This window comes from Papaver somniferum, chromosome 4 (genome assembly GCF_003573695.1).
Source record: "Papaver somniferum cultivar HN1 chromosome 4, ASM357369v1, whole genome shotgun sequence".
In the NCBI taxonomy this organism is placed as follows: domain Eukaryota; kingdom Viridiplantae; phylum Streptophyta; class Magnoliopsida; order Ranunculales; family Papaveraceae; genus Papaver; species Papaver somniferum.
The window spans coordinates 11,181,878-11,205,712 of record NC_039361.1 but is presented as its reverse complement, the minus strand read 5'-3'; the positions used below and the strand labels follow the sequence as shown (position 1 = coordinate 11,205,712).

The 23,835-nt window shown below is 33.8% G+C and overlaps 1 long non-coding RNA gene and 4 other non-coding genes across 6 annotated transcripts; 1 reads left to right on the top strand and 4 right to left on the bottom strand.

Moving 5' to 3' along the window:
• Positions 1 to 3,429: 3,429 nt before the first annotated feature.
• Positions 3,430 to 3,533, bottom strand: LOC113276963. Its single transcript, XR_003324745.1, has one exon. It is a non-coding gene; the product is annotated as a U6 spliceosomal RNA (small nuclear RNA).
• A 4,668-nt stretch (positions 3,534 to 8,201) lies between these two features.
• Positions 8,202 to 8,305, bottom strand: LOC113276961. Its single transcript, XR_003324744.1, has one exon. It is a non-coding gene; the product is annotated as a U6 spliceosomal RNA (small nuclear RNA).
• Positions 8,306 to 12,972: 4,667 nt separating this feature from the next.
• Positions 12,973 to 13,076, bottom strand: LOC113276960. The gene has a single exon (XR_003324743.1). It is a non-coding gene; the product is annotated as a U6 spliceosomal RNA (small nuclear RNA).
• Positions 13,077 to 17,747: 4,671 nt separating this feature from the next.
• Positions 17,748 to 17,851, bottom strand: LOC113276959. Its single transcript, XR_003324742.1, has one exon. It is a non-coding gene; the product is annotated as a U6 spliceosomal RNA (small nuclear RNA).
• Positions 17,852 to 22,541: 4,690 nt separating this feature from the next.
• Positions 22,542 to 23,531, top strand: LOC113273529. Of its 2 annotated transcripts, XR_003322462.1 has the most exons (4): positions 22,542 to 22,587; positions 22,715 to 23,176; positions 23,264 to 23,305; positions 23,497 to 23,531. It is a non-coding gene; the product is annotated as an uncharacterized LOC113273529 (long non-coding RNA). The 2 variants fall into 2 exon arrangements; XR_003322461.1 differs by lacking the exon at positions 22,542 to 22,587 and having other exon boundaries at positions 22,651 to 23,176.
• The last annotated feature ends 304 nt before the right edge of the window (positions 23,532 to 23,835 follow it).

Sequence of the window (23,835 nt, the reverse complement as noted above, 5' to 3'; positions counted from 1 at the left end):
ATTCGGTGGTAATATCATTAGAAAAGCAAGTATCCGTTCATATTCTAGATTTATGCCCGTGCTATGCATCGGGCTTCTTTTTCTTTTAACTATATTTTTATTTAGTGTGATATGCTTTTGCCCCGCGCATTAGCTTAGGATTTTTGATTTGGTGTGGCTCGGTTTTGTTTTACCCGTGCGCATGCATTGTTTTTGATATGGCATCGCTCGGCTTCGCCTGGTCTCGCCCTATCCTAACGCATTTTTTTTGTTTTTATTTGGTCTCGCGTTATTTCCATGCAGTAAACCTTGGATTTTCTGTGGCTTTGAACATATATACAATTAAGCTGAATATGAAATGGAAAGAAGGTGAGCGATTCAAGTGTTTGCATATAGAATTGTAAGATGACATCAGTAGTTTAGAAATTGGTGAATTTAATAAGTTGTCGTAACTTGGATACCAAAGAAATAAGAATTTGCATAAGAAAACAAAATATTGCATAAAAAAATCTCAAATTCTACTTAACAAATAAAAGTGAAGGTGTCTTAAAAATACTAAATGTCCGAGAAGGAAATCTAAAATGCTAAGCCACCATTTTCCCATCATGTGTTTGGTAATGCTTTTTCTGAAGTTTTTATTTCTGCAAATGCCATCATATCATCCAAGTTTTTATCACCATATTGGCCGCAAGTTGCATCATGATGCTCATTAGTCTTTGATGCTCATTAAAGAACATTCTTTACTGAAGTATATTATTAGTTTATTACCATCCCGTGTTAGGAGTTCAGCTACTGATATCCACCACTACCCCCCACTTCTTTGTTTATCAATCTTTTTTTTTTGCTTCTGTGCAGATACTAATACACTCCAAGTTACACATTGATTAGAGATAATGAGCTTTGAAAATCATAACAAAATAAAACAGAAGTGTACCTGAATTAAGATGAAGATAGTTACAACAACGCCAATTATGAACCTACTACTAATTATCCCGACTTCTGTAATTTGTGAGAAACCAAAAACCCATAAATAAACTGAATTTGTGATACATCTGTTACTACATATTAAAATTATTTTATTCATGGAGCTTCGGTCGGAAGAATACAAAGTGACTAATCCATGAAAAAAAAAAGAATAAAACAGTGTCAATACAACAAACATGAGACACACCACTGAGTTCTCTTTCCTTATCCAGAAATTATACCAATTTTTTCCATGTTACAATCCTGCAAAACAAACAGATGGATATCAGACAACAAAACAGAGACTAAAAAAAAGTGTTCGTCATATTTGCTTCATAGGATTTTTTAATAGAACATAAATATGTTTTTACTAATTACAAAATAAATTTGAAACATATGCATATCAAACAGTAAAACAGAGACTAAAAGAAAGTGCATGAACATAAATCTCAGTGTCATATTTGCTTCATAGGATTTTTTTGATAGAACATAAATCTATTTCTACTAATTACAAACTAAATTCGATTTTGATTAACCTAAATCTGATTGCAATCAAAAAAGCAGTGTAGGAAACTAAACCCCAGTGCAAAATTCAACTGAATAACGGCTCCAAATCATGAACCCAAAAGAAAAACCCTAATTGTATACATAATTCAGATAAGAAGAAAAATCCAATCATTGGATAACACCACATAACATGCATGATTATGAACTCAATAAAATAATATCAAAATTATCATCAGAAAATAGCCATCCATGTTAGTAAGTTTACTAACATGGAGCAAGCAACATACATATAAAATTCACTGTCGTTGCATTGTCCTAGTGTGATTTCCATGAAAAGAATTTAACCCTCCATTTAGCATGGAGGGAGCCGAAGGTGGTGAGGGAGGGAGACCTAAAAGAGATTAAGAAGTTAACATAAATACTTACGTCCAGCACATCAGATGGCAAAGAAGAAAGAAAACATAAGCAAACGATGTAGGAGGCAACAAAACGTATATAAAGAAAATCATGATATATAAAGAAAAGAAATATTGAAAGTTTATATTACCTGTGAGTTGTTATCACCAGTATTGAAACTGAAAATTACATCATAATTAATCAAATAGTTACCTAAAATCAAAATACAAAACCTAAAAATCAAATAAGAAACCCTTAATAATCAAAATACTGCAATTTAGATCAATCATTATGGCTTAGGGTAACTCATCCAAAAATTTACACCAAGAAGTCCAGAATGCAATTGGACCTGATCGCACCTCAAAACCTACAAACAATGTGAAATAAAAACGCCAGTGAATGACCATCATCAACAAAATCACATGTATCTACTATACAAAATTTAAGATATGGCTTTTGGAGTTTAACCTTATAAAAACCAACAATACACTATAAGATAAAAACTGATATATATATATATATATATATATATATATTCAAAGAGATTAATATTTGAAAACCGTAACAAAAAAAACCCGCATTAGAAAAACAAAATCTCACCAGTCAACATAGTGCGCGACTTCTCTTGTTTGTCAGTGCACGAAACATAAATTGAATGAATTCATAATATTACTACCTCAATGCTTCACTTGATCAATACGATTACAGATCTGAACAATTGAAAAAACTAAATCAACAGAACTAAATTTAGTGAGGAAGCATGGAACAAAAACACAAACACAAACACAAAAACAAAAAAAAAACTTTTAGGGTTTTTCTGCAAGGGGAGAAGTGTTTGGGATGAAAAGAAAGGAATACCTTAAGAAATCGTTTGGAACTCTTTTATATGCTATCGGTCTCTGATATTTGATCACTTCAAATCGTTTGAAGCTTGAACATCTCAGCTGCACTGTATCTCTTGTTTAGTAAAGAGAGTCTTTTTAGGTCGAGTCGGGCTATTTAACTGCTTCCGCAAACCGCAATAATTAACCAACTCCATTTACAAAGCTTCCAGCACACAAAACTAAACGTCAAAAATAAAAATCTATACCTAACTGATTTTTTTTGAAATAAAATAATTTTATTAGCGAACAAAATAATCAAATCCATCACAGAGACAGATATGATACATGATGGTAAATCAACGAACAAAAGAAGATAGGTGAATATATCATGATGATACAAATATGTAGATGGTGGAGAAGAAGGTGGAGGTTTTTTTTTTTTTTTTGGTTTTCGGGAAAGACAGTTTTAAGAAAATATGATAAATAAATTACTTTATTTTGTGAAGAAAAACCTTGTTTTTCTCTCATTTGAGGAAAAATGAAACGGAGCAATTCTGTGAGAGGGCGAGGTCACCGTTCAACGTGGAGCCTAAGGAGCTTAGGATTTTAAAGGAGTTAGATATAATCTTCTTCGAAAAAAAATAAAACAGTTACCAAAAAAAGAAAAGAAATGAAATTAAATTAAATCTGTTGAAAGGTTATTAGCCGCTTGGATCAAGAATGATTTCGTACTTTTTCTGAATATGATCTCTTAATCATTAATTAAATGTATGCTGCCAGCACAAAAAGAGTCATCTTTGGCGCAGGGACCATGCTAATCTTCCGTGTATCGTTTCAATTTTATTGAATTTCCCCGAACGGACAAGCTTAATGATAAGCTTTTCATTTACCAACTGAGCGTTGTTGGACTAACTAGAGCCAAACTCACGAGTTTCATTTATTGATTGGCATCAAGGGTTATTAGGTTGGTTTTAAATTAAATTAGGTTAAAAGTAGGTTAGTCATTTCAACGTTTTAGGACACCCCTTATCACTACAGGGAAGGTGGTCTAATAAAACCATGATCCCTCAAAAAAACCATGGTTCCTAAAAAATCATTCCTAATTTATGCCAAAAATGTAAAACTAATTACTATTGGGCCTGAGAGCGAGTTGTGCTGGCCGGGTGTGCAACTGTAAATCCATGCTCTAAGCTGGTTCCGCCCATTACTAGACATATTTTTTTATTAAATCAGCATTTTTGATAGAAGCCGTGAAAATAACAACAGTAGAAAAATGTTATGAACCCGGTTTGATGAGTAACGTAGTTTTACCATGCTCACCCCTAGCTTTTATGGGAGAGGATTCGCTGAATTCCCAAGAAGAGAACAAGCACTATGATGCACATTTTCTGGGATGAATTTCAGAGATGTAATTAAGCCAAGAATAAAATAAACGACAGATACATAATGGCCCTTGGCTAACCGGAGGTGGAAACCCAATTTCTGCGCAAATAGCACCTGACAAGTGACTTAACTGTGCGATTGGATTTGAATTTGATTGAGAGCGTGTGGTGTAAGATGCAAACTTGAACTTCGGGTCAATTAAAGGTCAACAACAAAAAAGTAACGATGAGCACCAACAGTAGATATGTGTCATTTCCATCAGTTATGGCTTAGCTAAGTATTACAATCTAGCAAATGTTATCACTAGCAGTTGCTCGTTTCTAAATTGTACTCAAATGTAAGGAAACATGCTAATCACTCTACTTGCTCTCAGGTAGATCAACAGTTACCAAAACCTTTATACGTGTAAGGTTCTTTTCTTTTTAACTAGATTTTGTGCCCGAGCTTCGCAAACTTGGTTCACCAATTCATTCTACAACTACAAACTATAAATGCAATGTATCACTGGCTTTTTCTTTGATTTGGTAAAGATCGGCTTCGCCTCTCCCAAATCCCCATTTGATTTAGTAAAGCTCGGCTTCGCCTCGCCCAAGTCCTTTAAATTGATTGGAAGCTGTTGCAAACGAACCCTAGCAGAACTTAATAACCCAAATGGAAATGCATCCACGTCGTTCTTGTGGACGCTTGGCGATCTTTTCATTCATTAGGAAAAATTAACTTGACCATTCGGTGGTAATATCATTAGAAAAGCAAGTATCCGTTCATATTCTAGATTTATGCCCGTGCTATGCATCGGGCTTCTTTTTCTTTTAACTATATTTTTTATTTAGTGTGATATGCTTTTGCCCCGCGCATTAGCTTAGGATTTTTGATTTGGTGTGGCTCGGTTTTGTTTTACCCGTGCGCATGCATTGTTTTTGATATGGCATCGCTCGGCTTCGCCTGGTCTCGCCCTATCCTAACGCATTTTTTTTGTTTTTATTTGGTCTCGCGTTATTTCCATGCAGTAAACCTTGGATTTTCTGTGGCTTTGAACATATATACAATTAAGCTGAATATGAAATGGAAAGAAGGTGAGCGATTCAAGTGTTTGCATATAGAATTGTAAGATGACATCAGTAGTTTAGAAATTGGTGAATTTAATAAGTTGTCGTAACTTGGATACCAAAGAAATAAGAATTTGCATAAGAAAACAAAATATTGCATAAAAAAATCTCAAATTCTACTTAACAAATAAAAGTGAAGGTGTCTTAAAAATACTAAATGTCCGAGAAGGAAATCTAAAATGCTAAGCCACCATTTTCCCATCATGTGTTTGGTAATGCTTTTTCTGAAGTTTTTATTTCTGCAAATGCCATCATATCATCCAAGTTTTTATCACCATATTGGCCGCAAGTTGCATCATGATGCTCATTAGTCTTTGATGCTCATTAAAGAACATTCTTTACTGAAGTATATTATTAGTTTATTACCATCCCGTGTTAGGAGTTCAGCTACTGATATCCACCACTACCCCCCACTTCTTTGTTTATCAATCTTTTTTTTTTGCTTCTGTGCAGATACTAATACACTCCAAGTTACACATTGATTAGAGATAATGAGCTTTGAAAATCATAACAAAATAAAACAGAAGTGTACCTGAATTAAGATGAAGATAGTTACAACAACGCCAATTATGAACCTACTACTAATTATCCCGACTTCTGTAATTTGTGAGAAACCAAAAACCCATAAATAAACTGAATTTGTGATACATCTGTTACTACATATTAAAATTATTTTATTCATGGAGCTTCGGTCGGAAGAATACAAAGTGACTAATCCATGAAAAAAAGAAAGAATAAAACAGTGTCAATACAACAAACATGAGACACACCACTGAGTTCTCTTTCCTTATCCAGAAATTATACCAATTTTTTCCATGTTACAATCCTGCAAAACAAACAGATGGATATCAGACAACAAAACAGAGACTAAAAAAAAGTGTTCGTCATATTTGCTTCATAGGATTTTTTAATAGAACATAAATATGTTTTTACTAATTACAAAATAAATTTGAAACATATGCATATCAAACAGTAAAACAGAGACTAAAAGAAAGTGCATGAACATAAATCTCAGTGTCATATTTGCTTCATAGGATTTTTTTGATAGAACATAAATCTATTTCTACTAATTACAAACTAAATTCGATTTTGATTAACCTAAATCTGATTGCAATCAAAAAAGCAGTGTAGGAAACTAAACCCCAGTGCAAAATTCAACTGAATAACGGCTCCAAATCATGAACCCAAAAGAAAAACCCTAATTGTATACATAATTCAGATAAGAAGAAAAATCCAATCATTGGATAACACCACATAACATGCATGATTATGAACTCAATAAAATAATATCAAAATTATCATCAGAAAATAGCCATCCATGTTAGTAAGTTTACTAACATGGAGCAAGCAACATACATATAAAATTCACTGTCGTTGCATTGTCCTAGTGTGATTTCCATGAAAAGAATTTAACCCTCCATTTAGCATGGAGGGAGCCGAAGGTGGTGAGGGAGGGAGACCTAAAAGAGATTAAGAAGTTAACATAAATACTTACGTCCAGCACATCAGATGGCAAAGAAGAAAGAAAACATAAGCAAACGATGTAGGAGGCAACAAAACGTATATAAAGAAAATCATGATATATAAAGAAAAGAAATATTGAAAGTTTATATTACCTGTGAGTTGTTATCACCAGTATTGAAACTGAAAATTACATCATAATTAATCAAATAGTTACCTAAAATCAAAATACAAAACCTAAAAATCAAATAAGAAACCCTTAATAATCAAAATACTGCAATTTAGATCAATCATTATGGCTTAGGGTAACTCATCCAAAAATTTACACCAAGAAGTCCAGAATGCAATTGGACCTGATCGCACCTCAAAACCTACAAACAATGTGAAATAAAAACGCCAGTGAATGACCATCATCAACAAAATCACATGTATCTACTATACAAAATTTAAGATATGGCTTTTGGAGTTTAACCTTATAAAAACCAACAATACACTATAAGATAAAAACTGATATATATATATATATATATATATATATATTCAAAGAGATTAATATTTGAAAACCGTAACAAAAAAAACCCGCATTAGAAAAACAAAATCTCACCAGTCAACATAGTGCGCGACTTCTCTTGTTTGTCAGTGCACGAAACATAAATTGAATGAATTCATAATATTACTACCTCAATGCTTCACTTGATCAATACGATTACAGATCTGAACAATTGAAAAAACTAAATCAACAGAACTAAATTTAGTGAGGAAGCATGGAACAAAAACACAAACACAAAAACAAAAAAAACCTTTTAGGGTTTTTCTGCAAGGGGAGAAGTGTTTGGGATGAAAAGAAAGGAATATCTTAAGAAATCGTTTGGAACTCTTTTATATGCTATCGGTCTCTGATATTTGATCACTTCAAATCGTTTGAAGCTTGAACATCTCAGCTGCACTGTATCTCTTGTTTAGTAAAAGAGAGTCTTTTTAGGTCGAGTCGGGCTATTTAACTGCTTCCGCAAACCGCAATAATTAACCAACTCCATTTACAAAGCTTCCAGCACACAAAACTAAACGTCAAAAATAAAAATCTATACCTAACTGATTTCTTTTGAAATAAAATAATTTTATTAGCGAACAAAATAATCAAATCCATCACAGAGACAGATATGATACATGATGGTAAATCAACGAACAAAAGAAGATAGGTGAATATATCATGATGATACAAATATGTAGATGGTGGAGAAGAAGGTGGAGGTTTTTTTTTTTTTTTTGGTTTTCGGGAAAGACAGTTTTAAGAAAATATGATAAATAAATTACTTTATTTTGTGAAGAAAAACCTTGTTTTTCTCTCATTTGAGGAAAAATGAAACGGAGCAATTCTGTGAGAGGGCGAGGTCACCGTTCAACGTGGAGCCTAAGGAGCTTAGGATTTTAAAGGAGTTAGATATAATCTTCTTCGAAAAAAAATAAAACAGTTACCAAAAAAAGAAAAGAAATGAAATTAAATTAAATCTGTTGAAAGGTTATTAGCCGCTTGGATCAAGAATGATTTCGTACTTTTTCTGAATATGATCTCTTAATCATTAATTAAATGTATGCTGCCAGCACAAAAAGAGTCATCTTTGGCGCAGGGACCATGCTAATCTTCCGTGTATCGTTTCAATTTTATTGAATTTCCCCGAACGGACAAGCTTAATGATAAGCTTTTCATTTACCAACTGAGCGTTGTTGGACTAACTAGAGCCAAACTCACGAGTTTCATTTATTGATTGGCATCAAGGGTTATTAGGTTGGTTTTAAATTAAATTAGGTTAAAAGTAGGTTAGTCATTTCAACGTTTTAGGACACCCCTTATCACTACAGGGAAGGTGGTCTAATAAAACCATGATCCCTCAAAAAAACCATGGTTCCTAAAAAATCATTCCTAATTTATGCCAAAAATGTAAAACTAATTACTATTGGGCCTGAGAGCGAGTTGTGCTGGCCGGGTGTGCAACTGTAAATCCATGCTCTAAGCTGGTTCCGCCCATTACTAGACATATTTTTTTATTAAATCAGCATTTTTGATAGAAGCCGTGAAAATAACAACAGTAGAAAAATGTTATGAACCCGGTTTGATGAGTAACGTAGTTTTACCATGCTCACCCCTAGCTTTTATGGGAGAGGATTCGCTGAATTCCCAAGAAGAGAACAAGCACTATGATGCACATTTTCTGGGATGAATTTCAGAGATGTAATTAAGCCAAGAATAAAATAAACGACAGATACATAATGGCCCTTGGCTAACCGGAGGTGGAAACCCAATTTCTGCGCAAATAGCACCTGACAAGTGACTTAACTGTGCGATTGGATTTGAATTTGATTGAGAGCGTGTGGTGTAAGATGCAAACTTGAACTTCGGGTCAATTAAAGGTCAACAACAAAAAAGTAACGATGAGCACCAACAGTAGATATGTGTCATTTCCATCAGTTATGGCTTAGCTAAGTATTACAATCTAGCAAATGTTATCACTAGCAGTTGCTCGTTTCTAAATTGTACTCAAATGTAAGGAAACATGCTAATCACTCTACTTGCTCTCAGGTAGATCAACAGTTACCAAAACCTTTATACGTGTAAGGTTCTTTTCTTTTTAACTAGATTTTGTGCCCGAGCTTCGCAAACTTGGTTCACCAATTCATTCTACAACTACAAACTATAAATGCAATGTATCACTGGCTTTTTCTTTGATTTGGTAAAGATCGGCTTCGCCTCTCCCAAATCCCCATTTGATTTAGTAAAGCTCGGCTTCGCCTCGCCCAAGTCCTTTAAATTGATTGGAAGCTGTTGCAAACGAACCCTAGCAGAACTTAATAACCCAAATGGAAATGCATCCACGTCGTTCTTGTGGACGCTTGGCGATCTTTTCATTCATTAGGAAAAATTAACTTGACCATTCGGTGGTAATATCATTAGAAAAGCAAGTATCCGTTCATATTCTAGATTTATGCCCGTGCTATGCATCGGGCTTCTTTTTCTTTTAACTATATTTTTTATTTAGTGTGATATGCTTTTGCCCCGCGCATTAGCTTAGGATTTTTGATTTGGTGTGGCTCGGTTTTGTTTTACCCGTGCGCATGCATTGTTTTTGATATGGCATCGCTCGGCTTCGCCTGGTCTCGCCCTATCCTAACGCATTTTTTTTGTTTTTATTTGGTCTCGCGTTATTTCCATGCAGTAAACCTTGGATTTTCTGTGGCTTTGAACATATATACAATTAAGCTGAATATGAAATGGAAAGAAGGTGAGCGATTCAAGTGTTTGCATATAGAATTGTAAGATGACATCAGTAGTTTAGAAATTGGTGAATTTAATAAGTTGTCGTAACTTGGATACCAAAGAAATAAGAATTTGCATAAGAAAACAAAATATTGCATAAAAAAATCTCAAATTCTACTTAACAAATAAAAGTGAAGGTGTCTTAAAAATACTAAATGTCCGAGAAGGAAATCTAAAATGCTAAGCCACCATTTTCCCATCATGTGTTTGGTAATGCTTTTTCTGAAGTTTTTATTTCTGCAAATGCCATCATATCATCCAAGTTTTTATCACCATATTGGCCGCAAGTTGCATCATGATGCTCATTAGTCTTTGATGCTCATTAAAGAACATTCTTTACTGAAGTATATTATTAGTTTATTACCATCCCGTGTTAGGAGTTCAGCTACTGATATCCACCACTACCCCCCACTTCTTTGTTTATCAATCTTTTTTTTTTGCTTCTGTGCAGATACTAATACACTCCAAGTTACACATTGATTAGAGATAATGAGCTTTGAAAATCATAACAAAATAAAACAGAAGTGTACCTGAATTAAGATGAAGATAGTTACAACAACGCCAATTATGAACCTACTACTAATTATCCCGACTTCTGTAATTTGTGAGAAACCAAAAACCCATAAATAAACTGAATTTGTGATACATCTGTTACTACATATTAAAATTATTTTATTCATGGAGCTTCGGTCGGAAGAATACAAAGTGACTAATCCATGAAAAAAAAAAGAATAAAACAGTGTCAATACAACAAACATGAGACACACCACTGAGTTCTCTTTCCTTATCCAGAAATTATACCAATTTTTTCCATGTTACAATCCTGCAAAACAAACAGATGGATATCAGACAACAAAACAGAGACTAAAAAAAAGTGTTCGTCATATTTGCTTCATAGGATTTTTTAATAGAACATAAATATGTTTTTACTAATTACAAAATAAATTTGAAACATATGCATATCAAACAGTAAAACAGAGACTAAAAGAAAGTGCATGAACATAAATCTCAGTGTCATATTTGCTTCATAGGATTTTTTTGATAGAACATAAATCTATTTCTACTAATTACAAACTAAATTCGATTTTGATTAACCTAAATCTGATTGCAATCAAAAAAGCAGTGTAGGAAACTAAACCCCAGTGCAAAATTCAACTGAATAACGGCTCCAAATCATGAACCCAAAAGAAAAACCCTAATTGTATACATAATTCAGATAAGAAGAAAAATCCAATCATTGGATAACACCACATAACATGCATGATTATGAACTCAATAAAATAATATCAAAATTATCATCAGAAAATAGCCATCCATGTTAGTAAGTTTACTAACATGGAGCAAGCAACATACATATAAAATTCACTGTCGTTGCATTGTCCTAGTGTGATTTCCATGAAAAGAATTTAACCCTCCATTTAGCATGGAGGGAGCCGAAGGTGGTGAGGGAGGGAGACCTAAAAGAGATTAAGAAGTTAACATAAATACTTACGTCCAGCACATCAGATGGCAAAGAAGAAAGAAAACATAAGCAAACGATGTAGGAGGCAACAAAACGTATATAAAGAAAATCATGATATATAAAGAAAAGAAATATTGAAAGTTTATATTACCTGTGAGTTGTTATCACCAGTATTGAAACTGAAAATTACATCATAATTAATCAAATAGTTACCTAAAATCAAAATACAAAACCTAAAAATCAAATAAGAAACCCTTAATAATCAAAATACTGCAATTTAGATCAATCATTATGGCTTAGGGTAACTCATCCAAAAATTTACACCAAGAAGTCCAGAATGCAATTGGACCTGATCGCACCTCAAAACCTACAAACAATGTGAAATAAAAACGCCAGTGAATGACCATCATCAACAAAATCACATGTATCTACTATACAAAATTTAAGATATGGCTTTTGGAGTTTAACCTTATAAAAACCAACAATACACTATAAGATAAAAACTGATATATATATATATATATATATATATATATTCAAAGAGATTAATATTTGAAAACCGTAACAAAAAAAACCCGCATTAGAAAAACAAAATCTCACCAGTCAACATAGTGCGCGACTTCTCTTGTTTGTCAGTGCACGAAACATAAATTGAATGAATTCATAATATTACTACCTCAATGCTTCACTTGATCAATACGATTACAGATCTGAACAATTGAAAAAACTAAATCAACAGAACTAAATTTAGTGAGGAAGCATGGAACAAAAACACAAACACAAAAACAAAAAAAACCTTTTAGGGTTTTTCTGCAAGGGGAGAAGTGTTTGGGATGAAAAGAAAGGAATATCTTAAGAAATCGTTTGGAACTCTTTTATATGCTATCGGTCTCTGATATTTGATCACTTCAAATCGTTTGAAGCTTGAACATCTCAGCTGCACTGTATCTCTTGTTTAGTAAAAGAGAGTCTTTTTAGGTCGAGTCGGGCTATTTAACTGCTTCCGCAAACCGCAATAATTAACCAACTCCATTTACAAAGCTTCCAGCACACAAAACTAAACGTCAAAAATAAAAATCTATACCTAACTGATTTCTTTTGAAATAAAATAATTTTATTAGCGAACAAAATAATCAAATCCATCACAGAGACAGATATGATACATGATGGTAAATCAACGAACAAAAGAAGATAGGTGAATATATCATGATGATACAAATATGTAGATGGTGGAGAAGAAGGTGGAGGTTTTTTTTTTTTTTTTGGTTTTCGGGAAAGACAGTTTTAAGAAAATATGATAAATAAATTACTTTATTTTGTGAAGAAAAACCTTGTTTTTCTCTCATTTGAGGAAAAATGAAACGGAGCAATTCTGTGAGAGGGCGAGGTCACCGTTCAACGTGGAGCCTAAGGAGCTTAGGATTTTAAAGGAGTTAGATATAATCTTCTTCGAAAAAAAATAAAACAGTTACCAAAAAAAGAAAAGAAATGAAATTAAATTAAATCTGTTGAAAGGTTATTAGCCGCTTGGATCAAGAATGATTTCGTACTTTTTCTGAATATGATCTCTTAATCATTAATTAAATGTATGCTGCCAGCACAAAAAGAGTCATCTTTGGCGCAGGGACCATGCTAATCTTCCGTGTATCGTTTCAATTTTATTGAATTTCCCCGAACGGACAAGCTTAATGATAAGCTTTTCATTTACCAACTGAGCGTTGTTGGACTAACTAGAGCCAAACTCACGAGTTTCATTTATTGATTGGCATCAAGGGTTATTAGGTTGGTTTTAAATTAAATTAGGTTAAAAGTAGGTTAGTCATTTCAACGTTTTAGGACACCCCTTATCACTACAGGGAAGGTGGTCTAATAAAACCATGATCCCTCAAAAAAACCATGGTTCCTAAAAAATCATTCCTAATTTATGCCAAAAATGTAAAACTAATTACTATTGGGCCTGAGAGCGAGTTGTGCTGGCCGGGTGTGCAACTGTAAATCCATGCTCTAAGCTGGTTCCGCCCATTACTAGACATATTTTTTTATTAAATCAGCATTTTTGATAGAAGCCGTGAAAATAACAACAGTAGAAAAATGTTATGAACCCGGTTTGATGAGTAACGTAGTTTTACCATGCTCACCCCTAGCTTTTATGGGAGAGGATTCGCTGAATTCCCAAGAAGAGAACAAGCACTATGATGCACATTTTCTGGGATGAATTTCAGAGATGTAATTAAGCCAAGAATAAAATAAACGACAGATACATAATGGCCCTTGGCTAACCGGAGGTGGAAACCCAATTTCTGCGCAAATAGCACCTGACAAGTGACTTAACTGTGCGATTGGATTTGAATTTGATTGAGAGCGTGTGGTGTAAGATGCAAACTTGAACTTCGGGTCAATTAAAGGTCAACAACAAAAAAGTAACGATGAGCACCAACAGTAGATATGTGTCATTTCCATCAGTTATGGCTTAGCTAAGTATTACAATCTAGCAAATGTTATCACTAGCAGTTGCTCGTTTCTAAATTGTACTCAAATGTAAGGAAACATGCTAATCACTCTACTTGCTCTCAGGTAGATCAACAGTTACCAAAACCTTTATACGTGTAAGGTTCTTTTCTTTTTAACTAGATTTTGTGCCCGAGCTTCGCAAACTTGGTTCACCAATTCATTCTACAACTACAAACTATAAATGCAATGTATCACTGGCTTTTTCTTTGATTTGGTAAAGATCGGCTTCGCCTCTCCCAAATCCCCATTTGATTTAGTAAAGCTCGGCTTCGCCTCGCCCAAGTCCTTTAAATTGATTGGAAGCTGTTGCAAACGAACCCTAGCAGAACTTAATAACCCAAATGGAAATGCATCCACGTCGTTCTTGTGGACGCTTGGCGATCTTTTCATTCATTAGGAAAAATTAACTTGACCATTCGGTGGTAATATCATTAGAAAAGCAAGTATCCGTTCATATTCTAGATTTATGCCCGTGCTATGCATCGGGCTTCTTTTTCTTTTAACTATATTTTTTATTTAGTGTGATATGCTTTTGCCCCGCGCATTAGCTTAGGATTTTTGATTTGGTGTGGCTCGGTTTTGTTTTACCCGTGCGCATGCATTGTTTTTGATATGGCATCGCTCGGCTTCGCCTGGTCTCGCCCTATCCTAACGCATTTTTTTTGTTTTTATTTGGTCTCGCGTTATTTCCATGCAGTAAACCTTGGATTTTCTGTGGCTTTGAACATATATACAATTAAGCTGAATATGAAATGGAAAGAAGGTGAGCGATTCAAGTGTTTGCATATAGAATTGTAAGATGACATCAGTAGTTTAGAAATTGGTGAATTTAATAAGTTGTCGTAACTTGGATACCAAAGAAATAAGAATTTGCATAAGAAAACAAAATATTGCATAAAAAATCTCAAATTCTACTTAACAAATAAAAGTGAAGGTGTCTTAAAAATACTAAATGTCCGAGAAGGAAATCTAAAATGCTAAGCCACCATTTTCCCATCATGTGTTTGGTAATGCTTTTTCTGAAGTTTTTATTTCTGCAAATGCCATCATATCATCCAAGTTTTTATCACCATATTGGCCGCAAGTTGCATCATGATGCTCATTAGTCTTTGATGCTCATTAAAGAACATTCTTTACTGAAGTATATTATTAGTTTATTACCATCCCGTGTTAGGAGTTCAGCTACTGATATCCACCACTACCCCCCCACTTCTTTGTTTATCAATCTTTTTTTTTGCTTCTGTGCAGATACTAATACACTCCAAGTTACACATTGATTAGAGATAATGAGCTTTGAAAATCATAACAAAATAAAACAGAAGTGTACCTGAATTAAGATGAAGATAGTTACAACAACGCCAATTATGAACCTACTACTAATTATCCCGACTTCTGTAATTTGTGAGAAACCAAAAACCCATAAATAAACTGAATTTGTGATACATCTGTTACTACATATTAAAATTATTTTATTCATGGAGCTTCGGTCGGAAGAATACAAAGTGACTAATCCATGAAAAAAAAAGAATAAAACAGTGTCAATACAACAAACATGAGACACACCACTGAGTTCTCTTTCCTTATCCAGAAATTATACCAATTTTTTCCATGTTACAATCCTGCAAAACAAACAGATGGATATCAGACAACAAAACAGAGACTAAAAAAAAGTGTTCGTCATATTTGCTTCATAGGATTTTTTAATAGAACATAAATATGTTTTTACTAATTACAAAATAAATTTGAAACATATGCATATCAAACAGTAAAACAGAGACTAAAAGAAAGTGCATGAACATAAATCTCAGTGTCATATTTGCTTCATAGGATTTTTTTGATAGAACATAAATCTATTTCTACTAATTACAAACTAAATTCGATTTTGATTAACCTAAATCTGATTGCAATCAAAAAAGCAGTGTAGGAAACTAAACCCCAGTGCAAAATTCAACTGAATAACGGCTCCAAATCATGAACCCAAAAGAAAAAACCCTAATTGTATACATAATTCAGATAAGAAGAAAATCCAATCATTGGATAACCCACATAACATGCATGATTATGAACTCAATAAATAATATCAAAATTATCATCAGAAAATAGCCATCCATGTTAGTAAGTTTACTAACATGGAGCAAGCAACATACATATAAAATTCACTGTCGTTGCATTGTCCTAGTGTGATTTCCATGAAAAGAATTTAACCCTCCATTTAGCATGGAGGGAGCCGAAGGTGGTGAGGGAGGGAGACCTAAAAGAGATTAAGAAGTTAACATAAACTTACGTCCAGCACATCAGATGGCAAAGAAGAAAGAAAACATAAGCAAACGATGTAGGAGGCAACAAAACGTATATAAAGAAAATCATGATATATAAAGAAAAGAAATATTGAAAGTTTATATTACCTGTGAGTTGTTATCACCAGTATTGAAACTGAAAATTACATCATAATTAATCAAATAGTTACCTAAAATCAAAATACAAAACCTAAAAATCAAATAAGAAACCCTTAATAATCAAAATACTGCAATTTAGATCAATCATTATGGCTTAGGGTAACTCATCCAAAAATTTACACCAAGAAGTCCAGAATGCAATTGGACCTGATCGCACCTCAAAACCTACAAACAATGTGAAATAAAAACGCCAGTGAATGACCATCATCAACAAAATCACATGTATCTACTATACAAAATTTAAGATATGGCTTTTGGAGTTTAACCTTATAAAAACCAACAATACACTATAGATAAAAACTGATATATATAATATATATATATATATATATATATATATATATTCAAAGAGATTAATATTTGAAAACCGTAACAAAAAAAACCCGCATTAGAAAAACAAAATCTCACCAGTCAACATAGTGCGCGACTTCTCTTGTTTGTCAGTGCACGAAACATAAATTGAATGAATTCATAATATTACTACCTCAATGCTTCACTTGATCAATACGATTACAGATCTGAACAATTGAAAAAACTAAATCAACAGAACTAAATTTAGTGAGGAAGCATGGAACAAAAACACAAACACAAAAACAAAAAAAACCTTTTAGGGTTTTTCTGCAAGGGGAGAAGTGTTTGGGATGAAAAGAAAGGAATATCTTAAGAAATCGTTTGGAACTCTTTTATATGCTATCGGTCTCTGATATTTGATCACTTCAAATCGTTTGAAGCTTGAACATCTCAGCTGCACTGTATCTCTTGTTTAGTAAAAGAGAGTCTTTTTAGGTCGAGTCGGGCTATTTAACTGCTTCCGCAAACCGCAATAATTAACCAACTCCATTTACAAAGCTTCCAGCACACAAAACTAAACGTCAAAAATAAAAATCTATACCTAACTGATTTCTTTTGAAATAAAATAATTTTATTAGCGAACAAAATAATCAAATCCATCACAGAGACAGATATGATACATGATGGTAAATCAACGAACAAAAGAAGATAGGTGAATATATCATGATGATACAAATATGTAGATGGTGGAGAAGAAGGTGGAGGTTTTTTTTTTTTTTTTGGTTTTCGGGAAAGACAGTTTTAAGAAAATATGATAAATAAATTACTTTATTTTGTGAAGAAAAACCTTGTTTTTCTCTCATTTGAGGAAAAATGAAACGGAGCAATTCTGTGAGAGGGCGAGGTCACCGTTCAACGTGGAGCCTAAGGAGCTTAGGATTTTAAAGGAGTTAGATATAATCTTCTTCGAAAAAAAATAAAACAGTTACCAAAAAAAGAAAAGAAATGAAATTAAATTAAATCTGTTGAAAGGTTATTAGCCGCTTGGATCAAGAATGATTTCGTACTTTTTCTGAATATGATCTCTTAATCATTAATTAAATGTATGCTGCCAGCACAAAAAGAGTCATCTTTGGCGCAGGGACCATGCTAATCTTCCGTGTATCGTTTCAATTTTATCGAATTTCCCCGAACGGACAAGCTTAATGATAAGCTTTTCATTTACCAACTGAGCGTTGTTGGACTAACTAGAGCCAAACTCACGAGTTTCATTTATTGATTGGCATCAAGGGTTCGAAACTCACTAGTCACAACTTACGTTTCTTTTATTAAGATTCAAAAACTTCGTATTTTCTCTGTTTAACTTGGTCTCTCTTTTTCTGGTTCAACATTTTGAGACGTATCTCAATGATTTCATCGTTAATACACCTAGTAACAGCCGAAAAAGACTATGGTGGCACTATTATTCAGACTCAGCAGACAGCCAATCAGTAAGCTAAACTACGCAATAAACTGCAATTACTTAACTTAGCTCAACTAATTGAACTTAAGGAAATCATATTAATGTAATGCAACCAATGCAATAATATACGCGGTCCTGCAGCAAATATATCCACATGATGCTCCTGTAATTAATTTTAAGTCCAATTTCATAGATTATACACATTGTAACTGAAAAATACATCCCCAATGCAAAAAAAATAAAAATAAAATTGTACAACCCGTCATAAACCTCATAATGTAAAATTAGGGATATGTAACTTTATTTTTTTTAATGATTTGTGTTGTCAGCTTTTCCTATGTTTCAACTTTATTATATGCCGATATTTATTCTATATTTCCTCCGTCCCTAATTAGATGACATATATCATAAATAAGTGGAGTGATAGATTAGTATTATTATAAAAAATATGTAAAATTTGATAGCCATATTTATATACATTAGATAGGTGTTTTAAAATCTTTCCGATGATACAAAGTTTACGAAAATCCATTGTATAGCTTGAAAGATAAATCATTTCTAAATTTACTAGTAAATTTTAACTAGATCATCTAATTAGGGACGGAGGTAGTATATAACAGGGCAAAGAGTTGAAATGCCCCAATTTGGTGGTGTCGTTTGTTAAAATGCCCCAGGTTTTTAAAAAAATTAAAATGCCCCAATCCGTTAGTTTTTCCATCCAAGCTAGTTAAATGGTCAATTTTGCATACATGTGAATTCCTGCATGTGATGAAAACTCATTTATAACACCAATTTTTGTTAAATTGATATTTTTCTTATATAAAATAGCGAACCTTTAATATTGCGACACGTGTCATATTTTCGCCACCACCACCACCTTAACCATCACCTTGACCGCTGCCACCACCGCCACCTTCACCACCACCGCCGCCAACGCCTCCACCACCATTGTCTCCATCATTGCTATCTCCACCACCACGACCGCCACCACCAGTACTACTCCACTACTAGAACCACCACCGTCGCTGCCACCACCACCGTCACCACCAGAACCACCGCCATCGTCGTCGCCGCCACCACAACCACCACCCCTGAACCCTAAACTCTAAAACCTTGAACTCTGAAACCCTGAATCCTAACCTTGAACCGTAAAACCCTTAAACCTGAAGGGTTATTATTGTCTTTTTTTCACATATGTGAAGTCACATGTGTGCCAAATTCACTACTTAAGTGGCTTGAATGGAAAAGTTAGCGGATTGGGACATTTTAACCCTTTTTTTTTAAAAATCGGGGGCATTTTCACAGCCATGCCTCCCAAATTGGGGCATTTTGGCTAGTTTTCCTATATAATATCGGGCATTGATTATCGTTCCCACATTTTTTTCCCCAAGGGGCTGCTGGAACATCTGTTGAATGTGCACGACATAATGTCATAAGTTGAAGATTCTCGGGGTCGAAATACTTTTTACTGTAATATTTATCTCAGTAGAGAAAGCATCGAATCCACGTATAATCTCACTTCCGGTGTCTACAATCAATGAGTAGGTCATCGGGGGAGAACCTATCGTTACATCAATGAAATCGGACAATACTTACAAAGTCGGCTTTTCCTATGTTTTCAACTTGGTTTCTCCTTCTGAGTTGAATGGTCAATCGACGATGGTATAACTATCTTGTGTATCCTTCTACCATATTTAGTTTTCACCAATGCCTTAAATATCAAAGCAGCATCTCCCGGAAAAAAGAGATCAGAAATCAACAAAAGTTGGTTAACATGGTGGATGGCAGACGTAACCATGAATACATACATATTAAAGTGAAGATTAAAAAAAGAATAAAACTATTGAAAATTAAATATTTTACCTCATTATAGCTTCAGGAGAACCTCCATTTTCTTTCAAAATACTTTACTGCTTCCACTAATATCATAGCAAAGTACAATAAAACTTTCTTAAAATAATACTCGTTAAAATAATAATCTCTCTAAAATAATAAAAAAATTTAGTCCCAATTAGGCTTGCACAGGTTAAATTTCTTCTCGCTAAAATAATAATCTCTTTAAAATAATAATTTTTTCGGTCCCAAAACTACTATTTTAAAGAAGTTTTACTGTCGTATCTCCTGAAATAGTCTTTCAATATTGTAGAGAGAGCGATGGAGATAGAGAATGGGAAAAAAAATGCTTTATGAAGAAGTTGTTTAGCTATTAAGTTGAATTGTTTAATTTCTTTGGAAGAGAAACTTCTGAAACCTAACTACAGTAAAACTTCTTTAAAATAATAGTTTTAGGACCGAAAAAATTTATTATTTTAGAGTGATTATTATTTTAGTGAGAAAAAATTTAACCTGTGCAAGCCTAATTGGGACTAAAGAATTTTATTATTTTAGAGAGATTATTATTTTAACGAATATTATTTTAAGAAAGTTTTACTATATATGGTCCGTTGAGGACAGTACTGAGTGAATGGTTTACCTAATCTAACTCTCAAAAGGCCTGCATAAACAACAAGTACAACATCACAAATTATTGACGCGCAGTTAGATGGGGACTTGGGAGTCTCTTGCGGACTTTGAATAAATAAAATATTCAGAAAATGGGTCATTTGTCCAAATATTTTTAAAACATGGTTCAAATGGACGAGTAAAAATTATTATGGGTGAAATGGACACCAAAAAAATAGCAAGGATGAAACTGGATTCATCCTGACTTAAACTTAAAAAATAGTAAGGATGAAACTGGATGCATCCTGATGTAAATTAAAAATAAGAAAAGTATTTGAAAAGGGGTAGGATGCAACTGTTTACATCCTGGTTATTTTTACATTTTTGTTCATTTAAACAGTATCAAAATCTAAATGTTCTTTTCACCCAGAAATTGTTGATTTTGGTCTTTTTAACCAATTTTGTGTAAAATATTACCAGCTCACACTAGTCCAGAAAGGGGTATTAATCACACTTTTAAATGACAGATTAATTACGTGAATAATGTTTCACAAACAAATCCTGTCATATAACATGAAAATTATGGGGTCCATCATTTAACGTAAATAAACTGTCATTCTGAAACGTGATATTTTGCTAGGTGTGTGATTTAATAATGAACCCGTAAGTGACAGAATGAGTCCGACACATACATTAGGTTTTTTTACACCCACCTCTAGTCTTCTATGGCGTACCCAGAAGTGGCTAGCCGCCTATAATGCCATGTTTCCATCTCAACTCTCGTTGTCTCTCGTTCTACTACGGTCCTACCCGAGTTCGGCTGTGATTAGTATCTCCCTCTCTCCCAAAACAAACAAAATAAACCCTAGCTATCTCGCAGTCGGCCTCTTCCATCATTTCCTTTCTCTCTAGCTCACAGCCAGAACCTTACAGCCAAACTCGATCTCTCTTTCTCTTAAAATTTTGTTCCCTATCATAACTCGATCTTCATCTTTCTCGTTTCGATCGACGTTTGCAGTTTTGGCTACTTGTTGCAGTACTCATTCTTTTAAGCAAAAACAGTTTTTATCTGGTGGATTTCGATAATGAAGATGATCATATTATCTCATGGGTCTTCTCTAATCCTATTACCAGGTCAAGATCGAAACAAGAAACTTCGATTAATCCAACTTCCACCAGATTTGGTTTTGAATTTTAAAACCCTAGATTTTTATATGTAGGTTGATCTTTGTTTCTTTTTTCTTTGTAGGAATATTAATTGGATTCAGAAACAACCTAATGGAAACGATGAGGTAACCGTTTCTTCAATTACCGGGGAATTATATATGGGTTTGGGAATGGATTGTTCAAAATTCTTATTTTGGGTTATATGTTTGTGGTTAAGGATTGTAATTTGGGTGATGTTATGGGTTTGATCTGTTTTTCAGCTAGCACCATTACTAATTGAACGGTGACTCTATTGTTTCGTGTATTTGTTGATTATATATGAGTTTTGTAAATGAATTACTATATGAGTAAAATGTTTAAGGTCAATTTATGGTTTTAATTCTAGTCAGTAGTAGTGGAATTTTGATTGAAAAATGGTGGAGAGTTTGGTACAGGTCTTGTTCCAAGGATCAAATCAAATCATGTAAAATAATATGTTGTGAACCAGGGTATAATATTTTACATTGCTCTGGCTTTGAAACCAACTATAGGTGTTACTCTATTGATGTGCTAAAAACCTGCTCATATTGGCATCTACAATATATAATTTAGGAAATAGTTTAACATAATAAGCATTTGTGTTTTGTAGTCAAGCTATACAAAGAAAACCTAACTATAGATAATATATGGTGCTTCATTTTCCCCTTGATTTCACTTCCTATAGTCCTATTGCATATGACCCAAGTTTCCACCATGGATTGTCTACTTATTGTTATCTTTTTCCACCATGGATTGTCTACTTATTGTTATCTTTTCCCTTTTCATTTTGTTATCTTGGCAGAACATGGGAAGGTCATTGATGGGTTTTTTTTCTGTCCATGGCAGGTAAGTTGACAGTTTTATTGCATTATGTTGTCGTGCTTTCCTTCTGTTTTCACATGGTGAAAATACTTCAACTATCAGTTCAATCTTGCAATTTGACATACTATATATGCTTTTCAATGCTTTGCAGGCAAGTTTCAGACAGAAATTGAGAAGAGTTGGGCAACTGAGATTATTTCTAGAATAAACTTGAGGTTGGGAAATACTGTTCGATAGTGAACTCTCGATTCAAGTGCTTGTTTTCTCGTTCTCAACCGGTTAAGCTCTTTGTTGCATCATCACCCGACAGAACTTCCCTAGCACACTTTTGAATTTGTCAAATATACAACGGTATACAATCAGTAATGCACTAACCATGTAATTTTCTTGGAATTGTACCCGACCCTTACATGATTCACCTTTTATGGTATAGAAAACCAACCAACTTTAGTGCCTTTGGTTTTCCTCTCTCTCCCCCCCTCTCTCTCTCTCTCTGTATTTGTTCCTTTTTCCTGGGGGATGTGTCATGTGGCTAGTAGCAGTAACAGCAGTATGTTGTGAGGCAGAGCTATGGAAAGTAATATGTTGTGAGGATGTTGCTTGTTATAAACAGGTTTGTTTTGACATGGCATTCCTAGATAATTGTTTGGATCTGTCCTAAGATGCAGCAACTGACTATATATCATTGATTGGGATGCAGGGTTATGAGCTATTAGGTCAGATGGAGCCATATATCAACAAGGTATGTTTTCTTAGAAGGCTATTGCTTTATGTAAAGTTGTGGTAATTTCCCTTGCTTAGTTGCGTTGTGAGTTTGACTTTCATCATGTAAAGCCATAGATATACAACTGGGAGCTAATACTAGTCGATTCCAGGATAGTTATATGCCTCACAGCTAACTGAATAAAATTTCCTTGTCGTTGTTTGATGCAGATTACTAGTACCGATAATAAATGTTGCAGCGGTGGCTACTGATCCCATTATGGTAACTTTTACTAGTGATCTTCTGTGTTGCAATTGTACTTATAGTTACTTATAGTTATTTGGTATGCCTTATGTTGTGGATATTAGGTTTTGTGAACTTGTTGGACCCAACTTGGTCCATGGATCTGCCACTTTTACCTTAGAAAGGTAGTACAACTTTTACGTATGCTCAATGCGAACTGTTTGCATTCTAGTTTCTGTAACCTCTTGATCTCCTTCCATTTTGTTCTCAATCTTACACTCTTTTTCAAAAATATATTTTTGTAGGAACATTGGCGTTGTAACAAA